Here is a 14,185-nt window from a genome sequence, read left to right on the forward strand (position 1 = left end):
TTTTATTACTCAAAATGGGTCAAGCAGAGACGGAACGTTAAGTTTGGTCGTTAACCCATTAAAAATGCCGCCTGCCATATATTTTAATATTAAAAAATGATTTCTGAAAAGAAGAAATTATTTCGTTCCAGTATGGTGCATAATGTTTCTTTCTCTCTCTTTCCCTTCCCCACTTTTTTTTAAAAAAAAATTGAATTCAAGAACCTTAAATTAGTCTTGGACATTTTGTTTTTAAACCATACCAACTATTCTTCCTCTTCTTCCTTTGTTCCACTCCTTTGATCTTAACTCAACACAATAACGACCATGCAATGTTCTTTTTCTTCACTATGCAATCTTTTTATTCTTTGTAAATCAACGAAGACTATGCCAATTCAGATCAAATCAAGGCAAAAAACAGCAGTAAAAAGTGATTCCATTTGCTTGGGAGGAGGTAAGGGAAGGGAGGGAGAAAATGAAGAGGAGGGAAAAGATGGCGGTGGATAATATTATGTAAAGAATGGTTTTGGTGTTATCTTTTGAGGCAGTGGTTGCTGCGGAGTCATTGGAGGTATATGGAAGTGGTGTTGGCGATAGTTGGTGTTTGTTGTTGTGCATTATGGTGGTGGTAGTGAAGGAGGAGGTTTTTGAAATTAGTAGGTGTTTTTGGGGTTAAATGGGTTTGGTGTTTTTTTGGTGGGTAATATCATTTTTTAATATTAAAAAATATGCCAGCTGATATTTTTAATGTGTTAACGACCAAAATTAATGGTATGTCAAAGCTTGACCTAATTTAAGTAACAGGATGAAATGTTAGACACCAACCTGTAACGAAACAAACGTTAGGAAATAAATAAACGTTAGGCACTAAACTGGAAAAAATGGCATAGGTTGGACACCTTTTGTATACTTAAGCCTTAATAATATTAACATTTATGTGTTTTAAAAAAATTGTAGTATAAGGTTTTCATGTATTTAAGGTTCAAGTTTGAGTTTGAGCTTCACCCGAGTTAAATTTAAGATTTTTTTATTTCAAGTCTTTTCAAGATTTTTCGAGCTTTAATTCATGATTTCGATTTCGAGTCGAGCTCGAATATTTTAGGCTCATAAGCTTTTGAGCCTAGTCTAACTTCATTCTAACGTTTTCAAGTTGAGTCAAACTTAGTAATACTAGATCAACTTGACTCGTTTACAGCTCTAGTGGGGGCATCTCTACGCTCATATAGAAACAATAAAGAATGAGCAGAAGCAATGAAAGACTTCCCCTTGCTAGGACAAAAGCATCTCGATGCAAATCAATGAAAAATTAATTTCATTAGAGTAGAGACATCTCAACATTTTTTGAAGGGTTTCTTAAGCTAGAGTAGTTAGAGTGGGAAACAACTTGACATCCTCAGAGAAATATTGCATGAGAAACAGAGGCATGTCAATACTAAATATATATCGAAAGATCTCGATGTTCTCTAGAGAAATTATATAAAAAGGGGTAGAGTCATCTTAACTTTTTCTGAGCAACAAATGAGAGACTCCTATTGTTAGAACGATGACATTTTAACTCTCTCTTATCCAGACAATAAAGAGATATTATGAAAGTTTCTTTAATTAGAGTGAAGCGAATGTATCTCAATGCTCTGGGCCAGACCAAAGAGGAGGTAACTCGACGCCCTTCGAGAGAAACTACAAAATGAGCAGAGGCATTTCTACACTCTAGAAAAACACAACAAAATAAGGGTATACAAAAAAAAAATCTGATCCGACCGATTTGATTCGTTGATATGATCTAAAATTTGGATATTTGATTCGTTTTTTTTAATTTTCAGATAATTTAAACCAGTCATTTGAGAAAAAAACTGGGTAATCAGATCAAAAATGAATCGATGAAATTTCAGTTTTAGATAATTTGAAAATTCAAAAAAAAAATGGAACTTTAAATGATTTTATTCAGGCTCAATAATTCTAACCCCCAACCTCTAGCCCTAGCCCTCACCCCAGTCCCAATGCCTCTACCCAATCAACCTGTTTTTTTTTCAACTTTTAAATCATTTAAACTTTTAAATTATTTATGTTTCAAACCTTTAAATAAGATATTAAATATTTATTTTATAATTATTCAAGTATGTTTTGATAAATATATAGTATAGGTATAAAATATATTGTATAAAGTTATAAAATATTTTTATTATTCAATAAATTAAAGTTTATATTCAGATTTGGATATATGGATATTTGATAAAAAAAATCTAGATATCCGAAAGTTTAGATTACCAATTTTTTTGGATTAGATGCGAATCACAATTTTGGTGATCTAAATTTTTAGATATCCAAATTTTCGGATCGGATAATATCTACTATCCAAAAATGTAGAACGGACAAAGACATCTTCGCCTTAGTAGAAGTAATGAGTTGATTCCCCTCTCTAGGGCAAAGTCATCTTGACACTCTTCAAGATACAACAGATGAACTCTTATTATTGGAGTAGAGACAATTTGACCCTTTGGTGGATTCTGTAAGCCAGGGTAGAGGTACTCAATGCCCTTATAGAGATATTGCAGAATGAGCGGAGGTATCTCAGTTGTCACACCTAAAATGAGGGCTAACTTTTCAACATTTAAAATGTTGGCGTCGATTGGTGAACTTCTTTAAAGTGCATAGACTTTTTCCTTATCTATTACACTTGAAGGTTTTCTATCTCTTTTACTAATAAAAAATCATCAAAATGAATTTCTAATCAAACACAAGATCAAAGGATGAAATAATATGAATTTAAAATCATAAAAATATTATGAATGAAACTTTCTATCACTTAAACCCTCACAAAATTTCGAATTACCTATACGCCATCTTTTAAGAAAGATGTTGAACTTTTCTTAAAGCTATAAAGTTATTGAGATGATTCTTATCTCATTTTATCTCAAATCATTCAAAATTACCAAAAAAATGTTATTTTGAATGAAAAAGCCTTAACGTTTTGATGAAAAAAAATGAGGTAGAGGAGAGCGAAAAGACGAATGAGGAAGAGGAAATGATATCATTATTTAGATCCTCACTTCTACAGTATAAAGTTAAGATAAATTTAATGAATCCATCAAGTGACTTTAATGGTTAAGAGGAATGTTGTTTTTTTCCTATAAATCATGGGTTTGTACAGTTGCGTCTACAATGTATGTACGCTGTCAATGACTAAGAAAGATTATGGACAAATACTATCTTGTAATCACACCAGAATATTTCAAAGAAGAAGAAGAAGAAGATAAAATCAATGAAATTTGGTCATGATTTTCCTCAATATTCTAATTATCTTTTTAGTCTTCCCTAATTTATTCTCAAATTTAAATCACCTTTTTATGATTAATTAGACCAAATTCTCATTTTATTAGACTCATACCTGTTGAAATAAGATTTTGATATAACAATAAATTGCATAATTGATTTTTGACTTAATCGAATTTATCAAAAGTTTATAAAAAAATCAAAGTTCGAATTAACTTGAAAAATGTGTTTTAAATGTTTTCCAACTTAGCCAAACCATTTCAAAAACATATTCGATTATTTTCGCGCTTTAAAGTCAAGTTTCCAAGCTTTTCTGACTCAAAGGATCAATCCCTTCAACCAAATGATCGATTCCTTAGATTCCAATATGTTTGGGATCAATCCCTTTACCAAAAGGATCTATCCCTTCACTGAAAGGGTCGATTCCTCGATGACTTCAACCTTTTATTCCTATTGCATTAAAGATTCACAACCGGTCAACAAGCCACCATATTTCAGTGAAGCAAATAATGGTTATTAGAAGAATAAGATATGATTTTCATTCAAGCCAATGATCTAGGAGCTTGGAACTCAATATTGAAAGGTAACTTTACTCCAACCAATGGGATGGAAGATTGGAGTGAAGAAGAAAAGAAGAAGTTCAAAAAAAATGCCAAGGCCGTGCACATTCTAATTTATGCATTAGGCAGATGAATATGGAAGATTCTCATCTTGTTCTAATGCCAAGAAGATTTGGGACAAGCTCCAAGTCACTCATGAAGGAATCGATGAAGTGAGGGAAATGAAAATCAGTCTTATCAACCATAGTTATGAGAATTTCAAGATGAAACTGGATGAAGAAATCAAAGCTATGACAAATAGATTTTCCATGATTTTCAATGGGCTCAAGGGATATAGAGAAATCATCCCTAATGAAAAGTCTGTGATGAAGATGATTTACTCTCTTTCAAATTCTTGGCAATCGAAGAATACAACGATCATCGAAGCAAAAAACCTAAAGTCTCTCAATCTTGATAAGATTATTGGTTCATTGCTCACTCATGAGTTGATGGTAAAAGAAAATGAGCAAGAACAATAAAAGAAATAAGAGAAGAAAGAAAACAAAAAAGCAAGTTGGTGTTGCTTTAAGATCCTTTACACTCAAAGAATGCAATTCTGATGAAGAGAGATAAAGAAGATGAAGAGATGGCCAAGCTCTTCAAGATATTCAAATGATTCATGCCATCCAAATATAAAGAGATGAAGCATGAATCGAAGAAGGAGAATGATCCCATCATATGCTACAATTGCCAAAGACCATGGCATGTTAAGTATAATGTTCCCTAATTGAAGAAAACTGAATCAAGTAAGCCAAATAAGAAGGCTTTTATGGCTACATGGAGTGATGATGACATCACCGATGATGAAGATGATGAAGTAGCCAATCTTTGCCTTTTGGCCATCCAAGGAGATTCAAAGGTATATTCTAACTCAAATGAATTAAATTCATATTCTTTTGATGAGTTACAAGATACTTCTAATGAATTGATTTTGGATTTTGAGACCATGAATTCCAAATATAAGAAAATAATTTCTAAATTAAAAAAAATGATTCTCTTTTTTGAAAACTAATTTGGATTTTGAAAGCAAAAATAAAAGTTTGAAATAGGATTTGGAGCTTTCAAAATTGAAAAATAAAAATTTTGAAGAATTTTTTTTTTTGATTTGAAAATTAAGCTTGACAGCTTAATAAAAGAAAAAGAAATTATTTCTAGTAATTCATCAAAGTCAATAATGGGAAAATGTTTAAATTGTCATTATCATGGTCATAATTCTAATACTTGTCCTATAAAGAAAAGAAAATTTTATAAAGTAAGACAAGTATGCGTTCCTAATGGAACTAGAGGCATTTAAACTAACAATCAAGGGCCCAAAACAATTTGGGTACCAAAAATCAAGTAAATGTCTCTTGTAGGTGTGTTGGAGCTATTGCAAGCAAAGTCAAGTTATTTTGGAGCTCTAAAACACACTAAGGAATGACACTTGAAGAAAGGGAGACCTAAGAAATCAACCATAATTCAAGTGGTAACAAGTTTTAATTTCATGCAATTTTGTGTTTTATATGATTTTATATGTTTATATGCATGATTGTGTGTCCCCACATAGTGCTTAATTGCAATTAGTTAGGGGGAGTTATTATTGCATGAGTTGCAATTTTATGGCTTTATATGCTTACGATGATGATTTTGACCTTAAATTTACAATATTGATTGTTATTGTGAAATCATGTTCTCCATGCTTTATATTGATCATATATGTTGATTTTGAGAATATGATGTTTAAATGTAGTAAAAATAAATAAAACAATATGCATGTTTAGGATCTTTAGAGTCATTGTATGTTTGTGTGACTTGATTTGGCTTTATTGGTGCAAATTATGGACTAAATTGATCAATAATAAAAATTTGCATAATTTGATATATGAAGTTGACATTCATGCACATTTAGTATCCTTTAAGTCATTAAAATTAATTTTCTATTAATAATATGACTAAGGTTGCATCAAATTCAAGTATAGCATAATAATATTTACTATCCCTTTTTTCAAAAAGATCGATCCCTTTTTGCAAAGGATCAATCCCTTTAGGTTAAAATTGAGGGATATGCTATTTTAAGGCTACTTGGGCGTATTTCACCATTTTCACCTATATTTTGAAGCAAAAATCCCAAAAACCTCCCAAACTCCAAATTTCACCAAAATCTTCAATTCGAATCATTTTCAAGTGGGTTTTGTGCGAAAATCATCCTTTTTTGTACTTTCAACGATTTATTGCATCAATTTGAAGGAATCATCACATTTGGGTAAGAATTTTTTAAAACCAATTCGAACAAATTGGGTTGAATTATGTGGTTAGAGAATAAATTTAAAATTGTTTATTACTTATTTTGTTGCAAGGAGCTTTACACATAACCTATTTTTTCAAAAATCCCAAATTTTATTCTATACCTACAAGGTGTTTGATAAAAGTCCCCAACTAAAACCACCTTCAAAACCATTCGACCATAGCCACTTTTCTAGCACAAAAGGTTGTTTTAGTTCTTCCTAAATTATCTTTTAATATCCTTTAAACATCTATTTTGGCCTAAATTCATATTTTTCACAAACTTCGTTCAAAATGCCAAAAAGAAAATCAATGGCTTCAAAGGGACAATTTACGAGCAACACTCAAATTGATTCTTAGATTGACTAATGTTTTCGAAACTCCAAAGCTCGTGAGCATTTTTGATTCGTTTCTTGCATATCGACCTATTAAAGAACCTAAAAATTTGATTTTGATTTTTTTTAATAATTTGGGGTTTTCTTACGAGCAAAATTTAAAGGATATGAAACTTTTCACGTTTCTCAACTTTCATGGTCCTACTTTTCACTCTTTGGTTTGAGATTTTTACTCGAATGCTCGTGTGTCATTCGCTTCTCATGATGGCACCACCTATCATACCATTGTCTCATATCTTATGGGTCAGACCATCACCCTTACCGTTGACTTCATCTTCCAATCCTTTGACCTTCCTCTTACTGGTGATGCCAATGAAAAAGGCCATTTTCCTCCCGAGATACGCCTTCTAAACAATAGATCCACCCTTTTCTCCCTTAATGATCGTTTGCTCCATCTCATTGTCTCTCATTATATCCGTGCTCGTGGCACAAAATTCTCTACCGTTCGCGAGAACGACTATTGGTGGATGTTTTGCATTTAAAATAGTCACAAACTTCACCTTGTTAGTATGATCTTCAACGATGTTGTGAGTGTCATCAAATCGAAGGCTCGACCGAACCTTGTATATGGAATGTATCTTAGTCACTTGTTCGAGCTTCTTGATATTGACATATCTTACGAGCCCAACACGTTCCCTTCCTAAGGGATCCATGCTTTGGTTCCATAGTCATCACAGATAGCATATGGATGATGACCATGATGAAGATGAGTCTATGGATGATACACATGGTGACAACGCTGGCGAGGAGCCCGAGAGAGCGGCTTATGTAGACCTGGCACCTCCCGCGAATTTCTTTCAAGATTTTGAGGAGATGATGCTTCATTCTTTTGATTATCTTTGAGCCCATGTCAACCCCCACTTTGATGCGATCAAGTGTCATCAGGATGCTTTTGAGGCTTGTATGATCGAAGAGATTTGAGTGATCTAGCGTCAGCTTGATGGTTTTGCATCCCCTCTTTCATCGTCATCTTAGATCATGCATGCATATCATTTCATTTTCATTATTGGATTATTAGACTTTGCTACATTTGAATATTTGACTTTGGATGTTTGACATTATGAACCTATGTTGATTTGATATTTGGTTGATTTTTATATTCGATATTTGAACTTATATACATATGATATTTTGAGATATTCATGCTTTTGGTACCTTAATATGTTTATTCTCGATTCTAGCTTATTTTAATTACTTTATCTCCTTGTTATATTGTACTAACATTGTGAATTATTTTTTATATAAAAAAGGGAGAGAACTAAGTGTAAAATAAAAAATGATTTTTCAAATTAAAATTGAAGCTTAAAATTTGTTTTAATTCATAAATCCTTTTATTATGAATTAAAGGGGCATTTTCAAAGATTTTTATTATATCAAAAAGGGGAGATTGTTGAATTAAGATTTTGATATAGCAATAAATTGCAAAATTGATTTTGGACTTAATTGAATTTATCAAAAGTTTATAAAAAATAATTCAAAGTCCAAATTAACTTGAAAAATATGTTTTAAATGTTTTCCAACTTAGTCGAACATTTTCAAAAACATACTCATCCGTTTTCGCGCTTTAAAGTCGAGTTTTCAAGCTTTTCTGGCTCAAAGGATCGATCTTTTAGCAAAATGATTGATCCATTGGATTCCAATATGTTTGGGATCGATCCCTTTACCAAATTGATCGATCCCTTCACCAAAAAGATTGATCCCTTCACCAAAAAGATTGATCCCTTGATGAAAAGGATCGATCCCTTTCATGTAACAGTTGAATTATTTGAAAAAATTGATCGACCCCTTTCACCATGTGATCAACCCCTTGTGCATTAAATGTTGTTTTTGGTTCTAGGTAATGACTATAGTGATCTCCAACGGCTATAAATGGCTAGAATTAATGGAGAATATATAAATTGAAGGTCAAAGCTTCCCTAGACCAACAAGAATCATATTGAACCAACCCACCAACATCAAAGAAGTGTTTTGTGCTTACTTTTCAATCTTTTCATTGTAAACACACTTGTGAGCTATATATTGTTTATTTTTGCTCAATTGTGTATTGGGTGAGTGCTTAATTGTTGCAATCTAATTTGCCTTTGTGAGGTTTTCTTTTGTTTGCTTAATTTGTATTTACTCTTGGGAGAGTTTGTATTCAGGGTTTTGGGGTATAAACCATGAAGTGCTTGTAAGGTTACACATTGTCCTTAAAGGTAAGCAAATCTAGTGGATTTGAGAAATCCTTAGTGTGGATATTAAGATAGTGGATGTAGACTTTGACTTAGAAAGTTGAATCACTCTAAATCATTGTGCAAAAAGTTTTATTTTTTGATTGCTTCCACAAATTTCTTAAAAGGCCAATTCACCCCTCTTGATGTTATTCGGTTGATCGTTTCAAACCCAACAATACTCGATTTAACGAGTTTACTTATGCTCTCTACTCGATCCATAAATGTCCTAGGTGAAAATTCAGATCATTATGGAGTGTGTTTGGTTCACAAAATGATTATCAACCGATTTAGTAAGTTTTTATAGTTTCACATACCATATTTAGTTTATCCTTGTTTTCATCGATAAAAAAAGAATATTACTAATAATAAAGTATTTTTGCAAGATTTTGAAAATCTTATTACCACCGATTTCTTAATTATTTGTCGATTTAGATTCTCGAAAAAAATATCCTTAAAATGATGAGTATTCTTCGTATTAGTCAATTTATTTATATTTTTTAACTAGATGATTAATTATTTGGTGTAAATTTATTTATTATTTATTATTTTTAATTAGTTTAATATTTAAATAGTATTATGTATATTTAGATAGTTATTTTATATTTAATGTGTTTTTGTTAATATTGTATCTCTAATATTGTTTTCTAAACATATTTTCTAAAATATCTAGTTTATATATAAATTTGATTAAGATAATATAAATTTTATTCTAGTTTTAGCTTTATTTTTTTTTATATGAAAGTCTGACTTACAAGTTTATGATAACGAAGTTGTCATAAATTACTGAAATACACTCGGATTTGATTGAATAATAAACGTGTTAAAATTCAAAATGCTGGAATTATCTTACTTTAAAGTTTTCAATGATAAAGAAACAACATCATTATTGATACTTGCTTGAAAGCTTTACCATCATCTAAGGGTGAATTTCCAACTCATTTTTTTAATAATTTAAACATTTATTTTTAACCATTTAAAAAAATTAACTTAAAGTCTTATCATATCACGATGATAAAAGTAAATACAAGTATTTACTTTTATATATTTTTTTAAATATTTTTTAATATATAAATCATATTAATAATACGTTAAATATAAATATTTTGATAAATATAGATAAGATAATAAAAATAATTTCGTAATTTTTTATGCAAACATTTTAGTCTATTATTGAAAGTTTAAATTGTTAAAAAATATATGTTTATTATATTCTTATATCTCGTTAAATAAATCAAACAAATATAATAAACATCTAATTAGGGGTGAAAATTCGATTAAATCGATTAGAGTAAAAAAATTTTGAGTTATTCGTTTTGATGAGTCGTATTTTACAACTCGAATTTAACTTGAAATTTTTCAAGTTTATTCAAGTTAAAGAAATTCGAGTCGAGTTATTCGAGTTTCTATACTAATTTTATTGTAATTATTCATAGTATTATGACAATGATTTGTTCTAATTTTTTTGATTTTCTCTAACCATAATATATATATATATATATATATATATATATTATATTCTTTTCACATTATAATGTTATTTAATATATCAAATACAATCTAAAATTATAAATATATTCATAATATTATATTTTAAAGAAAATATTTTGAGGGTAAAATATTGATGAGATTATAAAGGAGTCAAGAAATTGATTGGAAGAAATAATTTGCAAATAATTGTAGTTAAAAGACTAAATTGAGTAAAATGCAAAGTTAAGGGAGTAAATAAAAAAGAGAGTACGTTTTTAGTAAAAAAAAATTAAGAATTGAAGTTATATAGGCATTCTATTGTGGTATATGAGCATGTGGTTTAAATTTTGTAAAAAAAAGGGATTTAAAATAAATGATGAATTGAATAAATAATGAAATTATGAAAAATTGAGGGACTAAATAGAAAAATAGAAAAATTGTTATAAAAAGCGGAATTGAAAGTACGTATGTATTCTACGATGGTTTAGAGCATGTGGTTCAAATTTAGTAAAAAAATAGACTAAAAATGATGGAGGAATTGAAGAATAATAAAATCATGGACTAAATCATAAAACAATCAAAATACCTAGTCAATTTTTTTAAATTTTTTTTGAGTAATTCGAAATTTCGAAATTTCAACTCCAGTCGAACTCGAGAACTAAATTGAAGGAAGCATGAATTTATTTCAAAGAAATGGCTTTAAGTGAGCCTTTGCATGAAATTTAACTTTAAACTATACCTATTCTCATATCATTCTTCCCTTAAATTCACCTCATTCTGCTTTCTCTTTTATGACGTCTCTCAATTTTATGATCCCAGACCCCACTATTTTTCAAATAATTTGTTGTTGTTTCTTATATTATAGGGCAGGGTTATTTTACTAGTGTAAAGTTGTTAAGCCAACCATTTTCTTTTGAACTAAACAAAAATGGTTTGATTTGTTGGTTCATACTTTTCTTTCCTCTCAACTTCTCCTTTTTCTTGATGGGGGCCTTGTTCCTCAATTGTTTCTCTGTTTCACCAAACAAACTTTTCAATAAACGTCACTCCTTGAACCACAGCACCACCACCACCGACTGTAATCTCGCGCATTGCAGAGGGGAGTCTTCGGCTGTGAGACAAACGTCGAGAATCGTTAAAGGTGCTGATTGTGGTGCGGCGGTTATGGATGCCGGGAGTTTAATAATGTCGCCTAATCCGAATCCAAATACTCAGGCAGATATTGCAGTTAAAGATTTGGTGCCTTATGGAGGAACAACTGGCTTGGTGGAGTTCCAAGAGGGCATTGGCATTGTTAAGTTTCTTAGAGGGAAGGAGTTTTTCATTACTGGCTCAACCGGTTTTCTTGCCAAAGGTATGTTTGGTTCCTTCGGGCTCGAGATTCGAACTACGTACCCGAATTATAATTTTCTATTGGTCCAGGCCTAGAATAGATATGTCTATGTCCAGTACAAATATGTTAAAAATATTTCTAAGTTGTTGTATACATTGTTTCCAATAGGTTTTTTGACTCACCAAGAAAGTATATGCTATATAATAATTTTCGATAATTTTCTTATATTAATAATTTGCAGTTCTTATTGAGAAGATTTTACGAGCCGTGCCCGATGTTGGGAACATATTTGTGTTGGTGAAGGCTAAAAGCAAAGAAGAAGCAATGGACAGATTGAAAACTGAAGTATGTTATGTATATGATTCTGTCTTTTTTATTGCTTGATTATCGCAAGTTTGAATGATTTTTCTTCCTGCTATTGAATCAAATTTTAGTTTCTTTTTGCTTCTTCTTTCTGTGTGTTTAGATCATAAATGCTGAGCTTTTCAAGTGTCTACAACAAACATATGGGAATAGTTACCCAAGTTTCAATGTTGAGTAAACTTGTCCCTGTGGTAGGAAATGTTTGTGAATCTGATCTTGGATTGGATGCTGATGTTTCTGATTCGACTGCGAAATATCGTGAATCATGCAGCTAATACAACTTTTGATGAAAGGTTTTAATCTTTTCTTCTTCTTTTCGTATCCGTTCTTTAAGATTGTTAACTGTTGAGATCAAGATCATTGTGAAATTTAATTGAAAATTGCAGATGTTGTTGAATTGCAGATATGATGTTGCCATGGATATAAATACAAGAGGAGTATGCCATCTCATTGGTTTTGCCAAGAAGTGCAGGAAAATTAACTCTTTTTGCAAGTTTCAACAGGCAAGTAACCAAAATCAATACATAGAAATCTCATGGATATATAAACATAATGTTTTTATGTGCAGCATATGTTAATGGCCAAAGACAAGAGTTATGGAAAAGGCATTTCACATGGGAGATTGCATTGCAAGGGAAAATTTGATTTCGGAAACCACACAGAGATCGGTACCCGAGTTAGATATCGAGGAAGAGTTCGAATTGGCTTGAGATACCAAGGAAGGTTGTCATGAAAATGAAGCGGCTCAGAAAATGAAAGAATTGGGTTTAGAAAGGTGCAGAATGTGTTATGAACATTTAGAATCTTACTCACGACTTAGAAACAGTAGTGTACAAATCATTTCTTATCTGTTCCTCTATGATTGATGCAACTTTTCTGTTTTGTTTACGATTCGAATTGATGATTAACACACGATTAGGGCTAGAAAACACGGATGGCAAGACACGTATGTGTTCACAAAGGCTATGGGAGAAATGATGATCAATAACATGAGAAGTGAAATACAGGTGGTGATAATCCGACCGAGTGTCATCGAGAACACCTGCAGAGAACCATTTCCTGGATGGATGGAAGGAAATAGGTATCTCTTGTTTAAGTTCACATATATATATAACGCAAAGGTTTCGAAGAAAAGATGAGACTAGCCTTTTGTTTCTATATAGGATGATGGATCCTATAGTTTTATGCTATGGGAAAGGGCAGCTAACAGGTTTCCTTATTGATCCCATTGGCGTTCTTGTTGTTGTAAGTTCTTGCTGTCTCTAATTCATTCATCATTTCTGATACTATTGTGTTTGATGAATTAAAACAAAGGTAAAACGTTGTAGGTTCCGGCCGATATGGTTGTGAATGCAAACTTGGCAGCTATTGCAAGACATGGGATGACCCCAAAACCAGATATTAACATCTACCACATTGCATCATCAGCTGTAAATCCACTGGTTTTCCAAGATCTAGCCAGGATGCTCCATGATCACTACAACTCGTGGCCTTTTCACGACTCGAAGGCACCCCGATCCACGTCCCGTTGATGAAGCTGTTTAGTTCCATGGATGATTTCTTGGCCCACCTCTGGTGAGACGCCATGCACAGAACTGGATTCACAGCGTCTTGGAGTGGAAAGCTGTCACAGAAGCTCGAAGCAGTATGCAGGAAATTGGTGGAGCAGGCGAAGTACTTGGCCAACATAAACGAACGGTACACATTCTACGGAGGAAGGTAAGCAAATAATTTGCATTAAATCTCAGTCCAGCCATGGATTGCACGTTTGCATATGGCCATGAAATCATGTCAACTGACATAGAAGAGAAACACAGCAACAACTGTTAGGTTCGACAACAGCAACACCATGAGACTAATGGAGAAGATGTCTGAAGAAGAGAAGATGAGCTTTGGATTTGATGTGGAAAGCATAGAATGGAAAGATTATATAAAGAATGAGCATATTCCTGGGTTAAGGAGGCATGTAATGAAGGGCAGAGGGATGTGTTCTTCACCTATTACCTAGATTTTACCATAATTATGTATGAAAGAAATGGAATTTTTATACGTTTTCTTTATGTTATAGAAAACCAAGCAAGGCAGAGAAGTTCAGCCTTCTTATTTGGATGTAATTTAACTCTCTCGAGGGTTTTATGAAGTAAAGTCCATGTTTATCCATCCAAAATTTTCATTTTTTTTGCATCTAAAGCAATCCCTACATTTTATCCTCGCCAGCTCTACAGAGATGGTGAAGAAACGGCCACACTAAATAATGCCCATTTTAAAAATATATGTCAAAATCAAGGTTATCGCTAATTGTGT

The 14,185-nt window shown here is 31.9% G+C and overlaps 1 pseudogene; it reads left to right on the top strand.

Annotated features, from left to right (window-relative positions):
- The first annotated feature begins 11,017 nt into the window (after positions 1–11,017).
- On the top strand, positions 11,018–13,972 carry LOC120202007 (annotated as a pseudogene).
- The last annotated feature ends 213 nt before the right edge of the window (positions 13,973–14,185 follow it).

Source organism: Hibiscus syriacus, unplaced genomic scaffold (assembly GCF_006381635.1).
Source record: "Hibiscus syriacus cultivar Baekdansim isolate YM2019G1 unplaced genomic scaffold, ASM638163v2 tig00008145_pilon, whole genome shotgun sequence".
NCBI classification, from domain to species: Eukaryota; Viridiplantae; Streptophyta; class Magnoliopsida; order Malvales; family Malvaceae; genus Hibiscus; species Hibiscus syriacus.